Source organism: Chroicocephalus ridibundus, chromosome 7 (assembly GCF_963924245.1).
Source record: "Chroicocephalus ridibundus chromosome 7, bChrRid1.1, whole genome shotgun sequence".
Taxonomy (NCBI): Eukaryota; Metazoa; Chordata; class Aves; order Charadriiformes; family Laridae; genus Chroicocephalus; species Chroicocephalus ridibundus.
This window is the reverse complement of record NC_086290.1, coordinates 49,196,312-49,209,268: the sequence shown is the minus strand read 5'-3', so window position 1 is coordinate 49,209,268 and position 12,957 is coordinate 49,196,312. Positions and strand designations below refer to the sequence as shown.

The following is a 12,957-nucleotide window of genomic DNA, read 5'->3' as shown; positions in this document are numbered from 1 at the left end:
AATGAAAATTTGTGCAGTATAATGATGTATTTTATAATTCTGAATTAGTGACAGAAAGGTAAAAAGGGAAAATTACTATAGTTTTCTTTTAAGGGCACTGATGAGATTTGACCTAGCTTTTAATTTAGAGGCAGAAACAGGTATTGTGTTAATATTCAGGTAAGGCAAAAACACATGCGGCACATCGTTGTGTAGAAAACATTTTAGTCTAAGGGACAGAACAATTAAGCCCATCTTTCTTTTTTTTTTTTTTCCAGAAGAGAATAAAAATATGGCTCTGTGCTATATACCACTTAGTATGCAGATGGTGGTACTTGAGAGAACAGGTGATGAACAAGTGGAAGGGTCAGCAATTTCAAGTACAACATCTGTATAAGCAATGAATGAATCCAGCCTTCCTGCCATGGAATGGCAATGATCGCAGCACAGTAGCAGCAAATAACTTCTCCCAGAACGGTTAAGTTTCTTACCCTAAAGCAGAAATAACATTTTAAAATATCCAGCCTGAAATGCCTCTAGGCTGTTCTCTTGTCCAGAGTATGCCAACAGCTTGGAGAGAGAGATGAAACAAATATCAGTCGTCTAATGCGGGAGGATCAGCAAAGATTGAGGTCCTGCTGTGTTAGGATCTACACATACATGTCGTAACTACTGTTCTTCTCTGAGCCTCCTACTGTTTAAATAGAAAGGATCGTTATCTGTGTCTTGTAGAGGAATCAAGAGATTTGCTTTAAGTCTGAGATGAACTTGTTGCAGAATGAGAAACTCAAATCTAAAAGCCTAAAATTTGGACTTCAATTGCCTATAAACCAGAGACATCCAGAACAGGCGAGTGGATGCAGCACAGGACTTGCAAAAGAACTACGCTGATCTGAAGTGGCAACTGGAGGTGCATCTAGAGTGACACTTGTGAGCTGGGTGCCAGCCTTTCATCTTGGCCTTTTACTTTTCCCTTGACAGATGGACAGCGACAGGGCGATACTTTCAAAACCGACTTCACGTGTTGACAAGTTACAGATGCAAACTCTGCTCCTGGAGGACTAATACAATTGTTCTGCACCTTCACTGAATGCAGCAAAAATCCGCAGGAGTCTAGGCATGAAACAGAGCTGGTTTCTATTGTGCCATAGTTTGAGTCATTTCTGAGCACGCAGGAGAGAAGGCAGAATAAATGAGCAGCCGGTTAAAGCATGTGCTGCTGTCAATGCTCACTGACTCCGCTTCACCCACGCAGCTACTATTAAGCGTACAGTATAAAGTGGACTTGAACAGTTACACTGGATATTCCCTTGTCCCTGCATGCCACAAAAAGTTCGTGAAGAGTTTTTAATTATGAGCCACGCAAAAATGTGTTGCTGCTGTCTGCTGATGTACTTAGGAAGGATACCTTCATATGGAAATGAAAGAGAAATAAAACTTGTTGCCCCACAGCCAAAAGGAAAAACCATAGCGTTCCCGGTATGAGTGGAAAGCAAACATTGAGGAAATAAAAGTGGATATATCAGAACTTGCATTGCGTGTGACCATGCACATGGACAAGGCATAATTTAAAGAGCTGTGGTGTTGCTGAAGCCGGGGACACTTTTGTTGACGTCTGTTGAGAATCGCTGTTATATAGCTCATACTCCAGCACAGAGAAATGTCACAGAGCTCCAGCAAAAATACAACTTGGAAAGATTTGTCATTACAGATGGTCTAAATTATACTGCACAGCACCGACTGTGTTTTCTCATACAGCATTTTGCAGGTTGTGTATGTAAGAAATCCTATATTCCCTGCTATAGAACTAGGAAATGGATCCTGAAATCATTTCTTAGTGTAAAGTCAGCAGATATAAAACTAATAAATGAGCCTTGACTCAACATGACTTTCTCCGGGTGCCAAATCAGACCTTAAACCAGGACAGGATGAGATCTACCAGTTCTGATGTGACATTGCAGACATCACAGAAAACAAATAAAAATGGAATGAATGGATATTTTAGTCCGTGTCCATCAGGGTCAGCTGACAACTTCTTACATAGACAGATGTGCTGATTTAGGTTAGGTACATTTAGCTGTGGCTTTGTTTTGGAAAAAATGGGCCTGCATGGCAGCTGCAGAAAGTGTCACCTAGCCAGCAAAGCCAAGGAGTTGAAAGGCTTTTTTTTGGGACAACATATATATTGAAAAGTACCTTGCAAAATCTGTGCCACCCTTCCTGGCCTTCCACAGATTCATTCTGTTTTCACATGGACCTTTCTCCCCTTTTCCCCTGCCACCCTCAGGATTCACGTTTACCTCCTCTGCATTGATTGTATCCATGAAGGTGTAAGGCTGCCTTCAGCAGACTCTCTCTCTCGTCTTCCTCACCTGACTCCTTGATATGTTCACAGTGATGCCTTATGTCTGCTTTGATTGTCTACTGGTCAGAAGTAGTTTTATCCACAACCCTGTGAATGTAACAGCTCTCATTGGTTTTGAAATGGGCCTTAGAAGAGGAAGAACAGAAGTTAACAGCACCTTTTCAGTAGCCTGTAAGGTGATTAAAAAGGTAATAGAAAAAGTTCCTTTGACTTTTGTTTGCGTATATCTTCTCATGAAAAGTGGGGAAGGTGAGAGAAAGTTAGAGCCCGACTGTAGTCTACTATAGAAAATAACTTCAATGGGAAGAATAATGTTGCTTAGAAAACCAGGAAGCTGCACTGCGTAGGAAATAGAGCATGAAAAGGATTTGTGCTGTGATGTTGAGATTAGAGAGAACATGCAACATGAATTAGCAAGTCGAATGCAAATACTGTACACTCAAGTGTAACGTCAGCGTAATACCAGAGATGTGGGTGCATAAGGAATTGGAGAGTCTCTAAAGTAATACTAAACCTGCTGCTCTCTGCTCACTGGAGCCCATGCACAGTGGCTTAGGTGGCCCCAGCCTCCACTGATCTAGAGCCTTACTTGTCTTTAGCAGTTTTTATTGCATGAAATTAGAGGTTTTGTTTATGCAGATACTTGGCATTTGGGACAGTGATTTGCTCACAAGAACACGAGGAGGTTGACACGTCTTGGCTTTGGACAGAAACAGCAGTAACTAACCAAAGATAACATCTTGGTCCTTTAGAGAGCAGCGGGGGGAAGAAAAGCAGATCTGTGAGAAAAGGGAGTGTGCTAGCAAGCACAAGTGAGGCTGCTTTTTTGGCCAGGCAGATCTGTAACTAGAAATTGCAGTCTCAGTCATCTGTGTTTCTCTTTGCACCTAGTGGCAAGATAAAGGAACAGGGCAGCATTTAACATTGATTAATTTTTCTAGTGCACCATTATTTAGTTTCAAGGCCTTCTTGCCCCTGAATGTGGAGCTCAGAGTTGTATGTGTAATGCTGCACTTACAATAAAGCAAGTACTTAAATACTTTACTGAATCAGGGCCATGCTATACTAAAAGCTTTCTGTAGTTGGAAGAGTTGAACTAGCAACTTCTGAATGCAGACAAGAAATATTAGTTTTCTTGTGTAAAAATCATTTTTAAAGGCTTTACGTGCTTTATAGGCTTGGGGGAAGAGTATTTTAAAATACCAGCAAATTTCAAAATACAAGCAAGTTTTGTTTATTTCTGCAAGCACAGAGCCTATGTTTTTAAAGGAAAGGCTCTAGGTCTAAGCTTGTCCGTGCCTGTACAAGTCCATTGATAAATTTAAGGCCAGTTGGATGATCATCATTACCTCCTTGTTACCAAGCACTCTGCTGGTCTTGACCTGTGAGCTCCAGACTCGAATACAGAAATGACAAGTTTAGGGCTCAAGACATATTATTTCCTTCATATTCTCCCTTCATTTACAGGTTTAATGCCATAGAAATTTTCTCCTCTCACCCTAATTACCTGCTTTCCCCCTGTAAATGGCGTAGTTGTGTTGCAGGGACTGTACTTGACTCAACAGCTACTTCTGTGTGCATTGCTCTCCCCTACTTGACCCCCAAATCATCTCAGTACTTCATTTTTGGAGGCATTTCATTGCTTTTCCTTAAAGAAATTAATTCCTTCCTTGTACAAGAAAGCCGACTTCTGTTTTCCACTTGAATACTTTTTTAGGCAGAGAAGGGAGGAGGAATGAAGTGGTTGATTTGGGTTTTTAAATCAATAAACTCAACTCCCAAAATACCGTACTAGTGCAAAGGGGTAAGTATGTAATTTTCTCAGTAGCAAATATAGCTACATGTATCTAAATCCAAGACATTCATCAGCTCTTTTATAGGATAAGACAGGGCTCAGAAATGATTTTCTGTTTAAGTACATAAGATCAAACATGTTTGTCATTTTAGCCTTCTCTTTATTCTATCTGATTTCAAGATCTTCAGACAGACTCTCTTTAGATGTCATTGCTTCAAGCTTCTGCTTTTATCACATTAACCACTCTTCATGAGCTTTTATACATCAAAATGTCTTTAGATACATTGTTGAAGAGAGAGTACTTGTGAAGACTTCAATAAAAAGTTAGAGATCTGTGCCTGAAACTTTATACAAACACACTTAGAGGAAAAAAACCACCAAAACCAAAATAAAACCCCAAACAAAAATCCACAGTGCTGCGTTCTCATTAGGTTTTTTCAAGAAGAAGAAAAAAGACGTTTTCATTATGCTTGAATACAGCTTTGTTAGTGTGCAAAAACCTAGAAGTGGTGAGCCATCTCATGCCTGTCAGATTCTTAAATTTTTGGAGCTTAATACTTTTGCCTTTTTGAACTATTCCCTCCCTGCTGTACTAAGCAGATGGTTATACTGAGTTCTGTAATTAGAAGGATCTCCATTTCCTAATGAATTGCCTAGACTTTTGCTGGTCCACATGTCCAGGTATGTGTTGGTCCTGGTTCTGTTTAAGTTTTTGACTACAGAAAATTCTTCCTTGCTAGTAGGAAGGGCTGGGCTTTGGTCTACATCATTTTAACTGAGGACAGAACTAGCCTTTCTAGGATCGTTTGGTGATTTCCTCACTGGTTGCCATCACTTGTGCTTCACCAATTCCTTGCAATTAACACTAATGAACATAGGACAACAACAACAACATGTGCATGCCATTAAAGCTCTCATCCCTCACACAAGCAGGTCTGGACTTCCTGCTAGTTGAAGGGTACGTTTTTATGTGGAAAGAGCCTGTTTCCAGTGTGTATCAGCAGTGTGGGATCACAAGGAGACCAGCACAGCGGCAGGATATTTTCACAGTGAGTAATTAATACTGGCAGTTCTCTTATCAGTTACAGATTCACTTATTTCTGGAATAAGTCTGCTATTTTTGATACAGCTGCTTGTAGTCAGACTAGAGTGCGAGGACCATTAGAAAGAAACTTCAAAAGCATTTTCAGGACACTTTTGTGCATATGCATGTAGGTAGACTGATGATAAACTAAATCGCTGTCTGGGCTGCATTGATATGTGGTGGGGAAGTATAGCACCAGGATTTGCTAGAGGATAAAGACGAGCTACCTTTCTTTCATCACCGTCCACAGGGTGCTGGAATCACACTGAAACACACACTGTGACACTGTGATCTGTCAGCATCTTAAATAAGAGAAAGCCCAGCCGCCACACCTGCATTACCAGGTGTAAGAACCAAATGCATCCAGCTTTCTGAACGCATTCACCTGCATTTCCCTCAGAATAACTGAAGGAGTAAACACTGGAGCTATGTTGGAAAAAGACCTAGTTTAGTTCCTTGCATGTAAAAAAAATAATTAAAAAGTACTCACATGTACGTGGTCATCTCTAAGTTCTGCTGTGGAGCTGGTCACCCAGGGGAGGCCACTTGCAACTGAATGATTGGAATTTGCGAGTGCAAGAATAAGTGCTACAGTGGTATGCAAGATGTAAAGCCGCAACCTTACTATGTTGATTGCTCATTTCTGGAGTAAGAGGCTATGCCTTGAGCATCTTACAGTGTGATTAGACAGCCAGAGTGGAAGCATTTATGTTACAGTTACTAGAACAAACCAGAACCGTCATTCACATGGTCCTTCCTGGTTAGAAAAGAAACATGCATCTCCTGCACCTTTGGCAAAGAATTTCCTCCTTATTCTGTAGGTGTGTGAAAAGCACACAAACCCCTTGCTCTCAGCTGAGCCTGGTTGCCTAGCCCAAGTCTCCCACACACTATTTTCAGAGCCTGTTGCCTGGAGGAAGTGTAGAGCAAAGGTGTTATTAATCACTAGGTTTAGTTTTCCCTCAGCCATTTCAAATGTTCCAGTGCAGAATGTCCCACAATGTCTCAACTGTTGGCAGTCAAGTCCCAAAATTACCAATTCACAATCTTAATCAGTTCTGAAATTAAACAACTCCCCCAAATCCCATCCTTCAGAAGCAAGACTAAAAACACTACTTGCCAGAAAACTAACAAAATCACCCTGCAGCATGCTCTCCCAACTCATCCAGAGTGAAAATAGTAAGTAGAGCAGCAGTGCTTGTTGCTACAGTTTTCTAAGGAATGCCAGTGGCTTGTCTGATGTGTAGATCATTGTTGGTGAATGGCCGATTTTTATTGTTGTATGTCTTTGCATATTAGGAGAGGACTGTAATACGAATGAATTTAACAAATGAAAAAAAAAAACAACAAAAGAAGTTGTAATTTGTTGCATAATTATTGAATTTCTAGCCATGCTAAACTGGTCCCTGAAGCACATAACAGTACTCTGTGTTTCAGAGTTTGATCAATGATGTCCCTTAAATATATCTGCATAGAACAAAAAAAAAATCTTGTATTTAAAATATTGTCATAAATGAGACCCAAAGGAACCATCTTTTCTTAATGTAATTTAATGCAGGAAAGGTTTGAACTAAGATGACCTAAATGGTAAATTCAATCGTGTTCCATTTTCATGCTATTTAGAGAAGACTTTGAGCTCAGAATGTCATGTTTTTTCCAGTTCCTCTTCCCTATTAATTTGGGAGGTTAATTATGTGACATACATGAAGCAGCTAGGATTAATGATAAATAATTCAGTATTTGAAACAGACTGTGTCAACATAGGATAGGGATAGGATTGTAGTTAGAAACAAAAAGAAAGACCATTCAGTGACTTCACAGATAAGGACACTTGGCATGTGTTTGAAAGGCACAGCAGCAAATCATTAACTTTGAGAATTGTTTTCTAGCAAGTTTTAAACTTTGATTTATCAAAATGAGGAATGCTCACTCCAGGCTGTTAACTGTTTATAAGGGGGTGGTGTTCCTGATACTCTGGTTCCTTGATTCCTGAAGTGGGGAATGGATATGTCTTGGATGAAGGCTGGGAGGCAGACTGCTGAGAAGACCTACGGAAAGGCAACTAAATTAGAGGTGCAGGAAGGCCATTTATTTTACTGCTTTTTGTTCTGTATTTGTACCAAATATTTTCTTTTTTTTTTTTTTTTGCTAAAAAGTTCTTTGATCTCTTCTGATAGCTGCAGATGTGCAAGCGTGACAGCAGGAAGGCCATTGCCTGAGAAAGGGTGAGTAGTGCAGCAGCCATTACAATATGACTGTGCACGTATTGTTCATCACCATTTCTCATGTTTTTTTATAGCTGCAAGCAAATATAATGCCATATTCATCTGGGAAAAAGCTTAGAACAGATCCCTAGGAATTTAGCTGGAAATAGCTAAAGGAAAGACATGCATAAGCGAAGGAGCAGCACTACGGTGAGCATGCTGTGGTAACCGTACTTGATCAGTAGACCAGCCCACCGCTAACAGCGCACACTGTACTCCTCCACTAGAGACAGCTTTTTAGCTGTAAGATCACTTGCCATTTCTTGATTGTATTTTTTTCCACTTTTAAATGTTCTTGAACTCTGAATGGTCTACCTCAGTGATCTGTACTCCCAGTTAGGCTTCTGAGCAAAACGTGATTTGTACATGTACACGTGCACCAAAGGTTTCGTCTGTGCTGGCCCAGAAATCACATATTTGCAGTTTGCTCTGATTGCTTCTGACAGCAATACCTCTGCTCTCCAGCTCTCCTCTCCTGCTGAGCGCATGCGCTGTGCTTCAAGCTGAAGGGCCAGCCATGGAACAGAATAAAAAGCAATTAGCACAGAAGCTGCTTAACTACCCCCACCTGACTTTCGTGCATGCATATGGCTTACCCAGACAGTTGATCACCCACCTGAGTAACTAGCATAACTAGCAGGTTAGGTACGCAAGGTGATCTGGACTGATAAGCATGAAGACTGGTCTGTCTGACGGATGAATCCAGACACACAGCAACGGCATCACACAATTTCCGTCCAGATCTCGGTTTGAACAGTTGGCCTCTGGGAATCATTTCAGTGAATTGCACATGGAGTAAGGAAAGTCTTGGGGGTGGGTTGGTATCCAGTCTTTCTAGAAGGATCCACTAGCTACCTAGAGGTTAAAAGCTTCCTCAGAAGCAGGTAAATTGGCTATTTCTGAGTTAAATCCTCCAATGCTTGCTCACTGAGCATTTTTCATACATAAATCTATGCCTACCTCAGTTTTCATCCTGCAGTTGCATTGCCATTTATATCTTCTTATGAGAAGTCATATGCCAGTTAAAAAAGGGGAGGGGGGAAATTAAAATGGAGAGCAAATAACTTGCAATAATGCAAGATAAAATTGTTACCTTACAAAGGAAACGTGTGACACCCAGCACACCAAAAGGTATTACTTCCTTAAATAAGGCTGGGTTTGAATATCACACACTGAATGTTGTAGAAGATTAAATGCTAATAATCAGATCAAAAGTGGATATATGAGATGGGAGATGAGGCTGGGAAATTGCTTGCCAGACTGAACAAAGAGGAGGACAGGAGTAAAGTTATTAGCTCAATTAAGGAGAAAGATGGCTTGATGGAAACCTACACTCACAGAAATAAATCACGTATTTAGAATATCTTTTTTTTAAAAGGGAGACTTAAATCTACGGACAGCTTTTCTTTGACATCCTCTATGCCAATGCAATCTAAAGGCTTCTCTGATTATGAATGGGTACTACAAGAAGTCATCTGCAAGAAATACACATAACAACATTTAGCAGCCTTTCAGTATTTTACAAGGAGCTCCTCAAATGGATTCCACAGATGGGAAATTACTGTTATCCCTGCATTTTATGGACAGGAAGGGAGAACACTTGTGGTTGCAGCTTTCCTCGTTCTAACGCTTGTCCCTCAGGCTCAGGGTAGTACATGGCTCTCCTGGTGCCTGTCCCCTTGTGGGCCAGCTGCGAGGCCGTGAACTCTGCTTTCAAGACTGATTTCAGTGATGAAGCATTAAAGAAGCATTTTAGGTACCAGGGATCCCCAGTGCGAGATATTTGTGGATGCTTATGAAGCATTTTCTTATATCCCAGTCTGTTAACTTTTCATTAATTCAGGGATAGTTCTAGAAACGTGTAACAATGGATTGCCTACACTATAACTAAAAATAAAAATAAAATAACTGTCTTAAACCCCAAAGGCCCTCACTAATGGACCTGACATGCTAATTAAGCAGTTTTGATCAGAAATAATTAACATAATCCAGCTAGACCAATTAGAGCACAGAAAAAAAAATTAGAACATTTTAGGAGCTTTAATTTTAAGAGTACCATTTGCAATATGAAATACGAGCTGATTCAGCAAAGGAAGCAGGAGTTTAGGAAATAAGTTATAACCCACTACACAAGGAAATAGTAGATAAACAGAAAAGCCATGACAAGACATTTTCTTCGTGGCAGTGAGAAGACAAGCAGAAAACCTTTCAAACTTATTATCACCTCTAGAAGAGGCAGGCAGAAGCAGCCAGGGTAGTCTAGCTGTTGCAGCATTACCGAGAGAATGATCTAAATGCTGGTCCCACACCACAGGCACTGTGGATAGGTGAGAAAAACACCGCCTGTGGGAAGCCTGCGCTTGAAATTTACCCTTGAGAAACACTGCTAGCATTTATTATTTGTTATTTCCACCACAGAAGACTGAAAATCTCAAATCTCACTGTCCTAAATGCAAAGGAAGGGAGAAGAAAACTCTACTAATGAACCAAATAGTGAGTGATATGACTGCAAATAAAGTGAGACAGCTGTGTGTGGAGATGGTGCAAACAGTTGCTTAATTTGGTTTTGGTAAAAAACATACTGAGACTTGAACCCACAGAGAGGATGAGCAGTATGGAAGCAAGGCAGGGTGGAGGAGTTTGACTTGTGACAGCCAGATGCGATGTAGGGTGGAGAGGGGCTGGGAAGGCTGCAGCACTCCACAGGATCACACCAAGGCTTGCTTCTGAGGCATCCCTCTCTCTTGCAGCCAGTAATTCCACCACGCTTGCCTAACTAATGAGACAGACTCCCAGATAGGATCCCCCACATGCTTTAATTAAACAATCTCAGCACCTCTGCTGACTATTTTTCATCCCTGTTTTCAGCTGCAAGATGGGATATCCCGTCCCAGGCATGCTACCCCCAGGTTCTCCTTCCAGCTAGTCCCAGTGATGTGGTGCCACTGGACCAATGTGCCCCTGCCCAGGACACACACCTTCAGACGGGGTGCGCCGTATGGGAGGACTAAACAGCACTTGGATATGTTAGCAGGAAGAGTATCGAGCTGCTACGATGATGCATTGTACAGATTATTTTTTTTCTGGCAGAAAGTTGTCTTGAGAATTTGAGCAGATGCACAGATAGACTGAGATTTTCAGAACATCTATTTTGGTCTTTAGATCTTACTAATTTGACCCCAGGGAGAATTTTTAGTAAAACGCTGTATGAAAACCTTTGTGAATGGAAGCTCCCTACCAGGGAATATTGCACTTATAACTGCCTAGTTAGGTATTTAACTAATGTTGAGAGGGTTGGAGTTTTTGTGCTTTTTTCTGTTTGTTTTTTTAAAAAAACAACCACACATACACATTTTCACAAAGTACATACACTCAGTGTGTTTAACACAGGAATATGTCAGATGCTGTAGGAAACCAGTTGCAAATTTCAGCATCTCAAGGTGCTATCTTGGAACTTTATCTTCTCTTAGTGGTAACAGAAAAAGAATTCCTTGTGCACAAAATAAACAGCCTGAAAATCCCCAAACTGATGTGAAATATTCAAGGAAGTTTTTTTCCTCCTGAACCTTGACAGACTTTGCTTTCTTGCACTCCCCCAAAATTCTTGTCATCTCAGGGAATGTGGATTTCAAGGCTCAGATTCAGCAGGACTGACTAATTACTTGTGTTGTAATGATCAACCTGCTTAATTTATCACTTCTTTGAACATTTAATTAGCCAACAGTGCAAGACAATTAGGTTCTGAATTAGGATAAATTAAAATGCTAGCTTTGCAGCTTTAAGGATATGCAAGCCACCACCAATTGCTGCTATGAAAATATTCAACAAAGCAGATAAGAATGCAAAGATCTCAGCCAGGTTAATGATTCTGAAGTAACACAGCCTTTGAAAAGCTAACTGTGAAATGCGTATGTTTCATCACATGTCAATCTGTCTGTGCTGAAAGATAAAAACAAGAAGCTGAAAATGGCCATTTCCTCCTCCATGCTCAGCTCCAGCTCCCTCTGGTGAGTGAGGCTCATCAATCCACCTATGCACACTCCTACCCCCTGGGCATCGGAGGTCCCAGCTCAGTCCCCAGATGCATCCATTCAGGGGCAAGGTCCCATTTTGTTTTCCTATAAGCAAAGCACTAATTCATATTTCTAAGTACTCTAAATCTGCTTTGGAACTGTCCCCGTACGAGGCAGTTAGATGTTCTTGAACAGATACAGAATAATAAACCTGAATGTAGAGCTTTAATAGGAAAAATGAGGAGTGGAGGTGGTTTAAGATTAGTAGTCAATGGAGACGCTTTTGTACAGGTAGCAGAAATGCTTTCATTATATATGCTGTCATTTGGTTTCCATGACTAAGCCATTGTAATAAACTGAAAAGGACCATGGATAATACTTTCAAAAGTGCTAAAGAATCACAGGCCTAATTCTTGCTCGTTTTCCAAGAAAGTCTTATTCTCAGTCTTGCACTTGTGGCACATACTTTGGTGCCTTATTCCTATTTTTTCAGGATTACTATGGAATGGATGAGACTTTCGGTATCTTTGTGTATCTCGATGTCTGGGTCAAAGCCATGACAGAAAAAACTGATTGTCCAAATCCTTGGATTATCAGAGTCTTTGTTCTTGAGGTATTTATTCAAATAGTGACCACATGTGTTTGTAGTAGAGAGATGACGACCAGTGGATGCATTTCTTTCTTGTCTAATGAATATAACTGTACAAATGCAACCTCCAGTGAGATGCAAATGCATTCAGTATCTCCTGAAAAGCCCTGAGAGATGCCCATACATATCAGTATCAGGCACCTATCCATATAGAAACCAGGGGTTGCAAGCAGCAATACCAGTTTAGTTCCAAATAATTCTGACTACACTTTTTAATGGTGTATTTAGTGCTAATTAGTCCATTTTGAATTGTTTGCCCAAACTACACAATAATATCACTTCATTAAGAAGGCTTCAATTAAAGAAGAGAGAAGAAAGTTCCCATCAGAAAGCTATCTGCACAACGTTATACAAGCATTCTCAAATTAGAGATAAAATTACAGCTTTCCTGTTTCCATGAGAACAGCAACATTTCTCATAGCCTGTTAAAATTATTAACTCAAGGAGCATGTATCTTTTTAAACTTCATTATTATTTATCTAGGGTTGTACAAGCTTTGGCTGTGCCCAGACTAACCACCATTAATCACATGTCAAGTGAGCTACTGCCAGCATGGAGAGAGCCTCCACCATTTTTTGCCAACAACTATAATTAGCTTTTATCCTTCTGTTGTCTTTTTTGTACTAGCAATGTGTGGACATTATAGTAGAAACTCCTATAATGAAAAAAAAACCAAACAGAAAAGCTTATGTCTCCAGGAATCTTGCAGCCTGTGCTCCCCAGCAGCTGGCAAGTTCAATGGTTGTCTGAGTTCAGTGGTGTGGGGAAAAGCAATTGTGACGAGGACCTCCAAACACTTTCCTCACAG

The 12,957-nt window shown here is 40.5% G+C and overlaps 3 long non-coding RNA genes across 6 annotated transcripts in view; 2 read left to right on the top strand and 1 right to left on the bottom strand.

Moving 5' to 3' along the window:
- The window catches only part of LOC134518340 (uncharacterized), an 87,699-nt gene extending 84,438 nt beyond the window's left edge, over positions 1–3,261 (top strand). For 2 of the 3 annotated variants that reach the window (XR_010071934.1, XR_010071935.1), the window contains one exon: positions 258–3,261. This is a non-coding gene — a long non-coding RNA (uncharacterized LOC134518340). The remainder of the gene's footprint in view (positions 1–257) is intronic. The other variant, XR_010071933.1, reaches the window with a different exon arrangement.
- The window catches only part of LOC134518341 (uncharacterized), a 30,568-nt gene extending 24,211 nt beyond the window's left edge, over positions 1–6,357 (bottom strand). For both annotated transcript variants that reach the window (XR_010071937.1, XR_010071936.1), the window contains exon 1: positions 5,714–6,357. This is a non-coding gene — a long non-coding RNA (uncharacterized LOC134518341). The remainder of the gene's footprint in view (positions 1–5,713) is intronic.
- Positions 6,358–7,217: 860 nt separating this feature from the next.
- LOC134518342 (uncharacterized) lies at positions 7,218–10,864 on the top strand. Its single transcript, XR_010071938.1, has 3 exons — positions 7,218–7,296; positions 7,401–7,448; positions 10,356–10,864. It is a non-coding gene; the product is annotated as an uncharacterized LOC134518342 (long non-coding RNA).
- Positions 10,865–12,957: the final 2,093 nt, after the last annotated feature.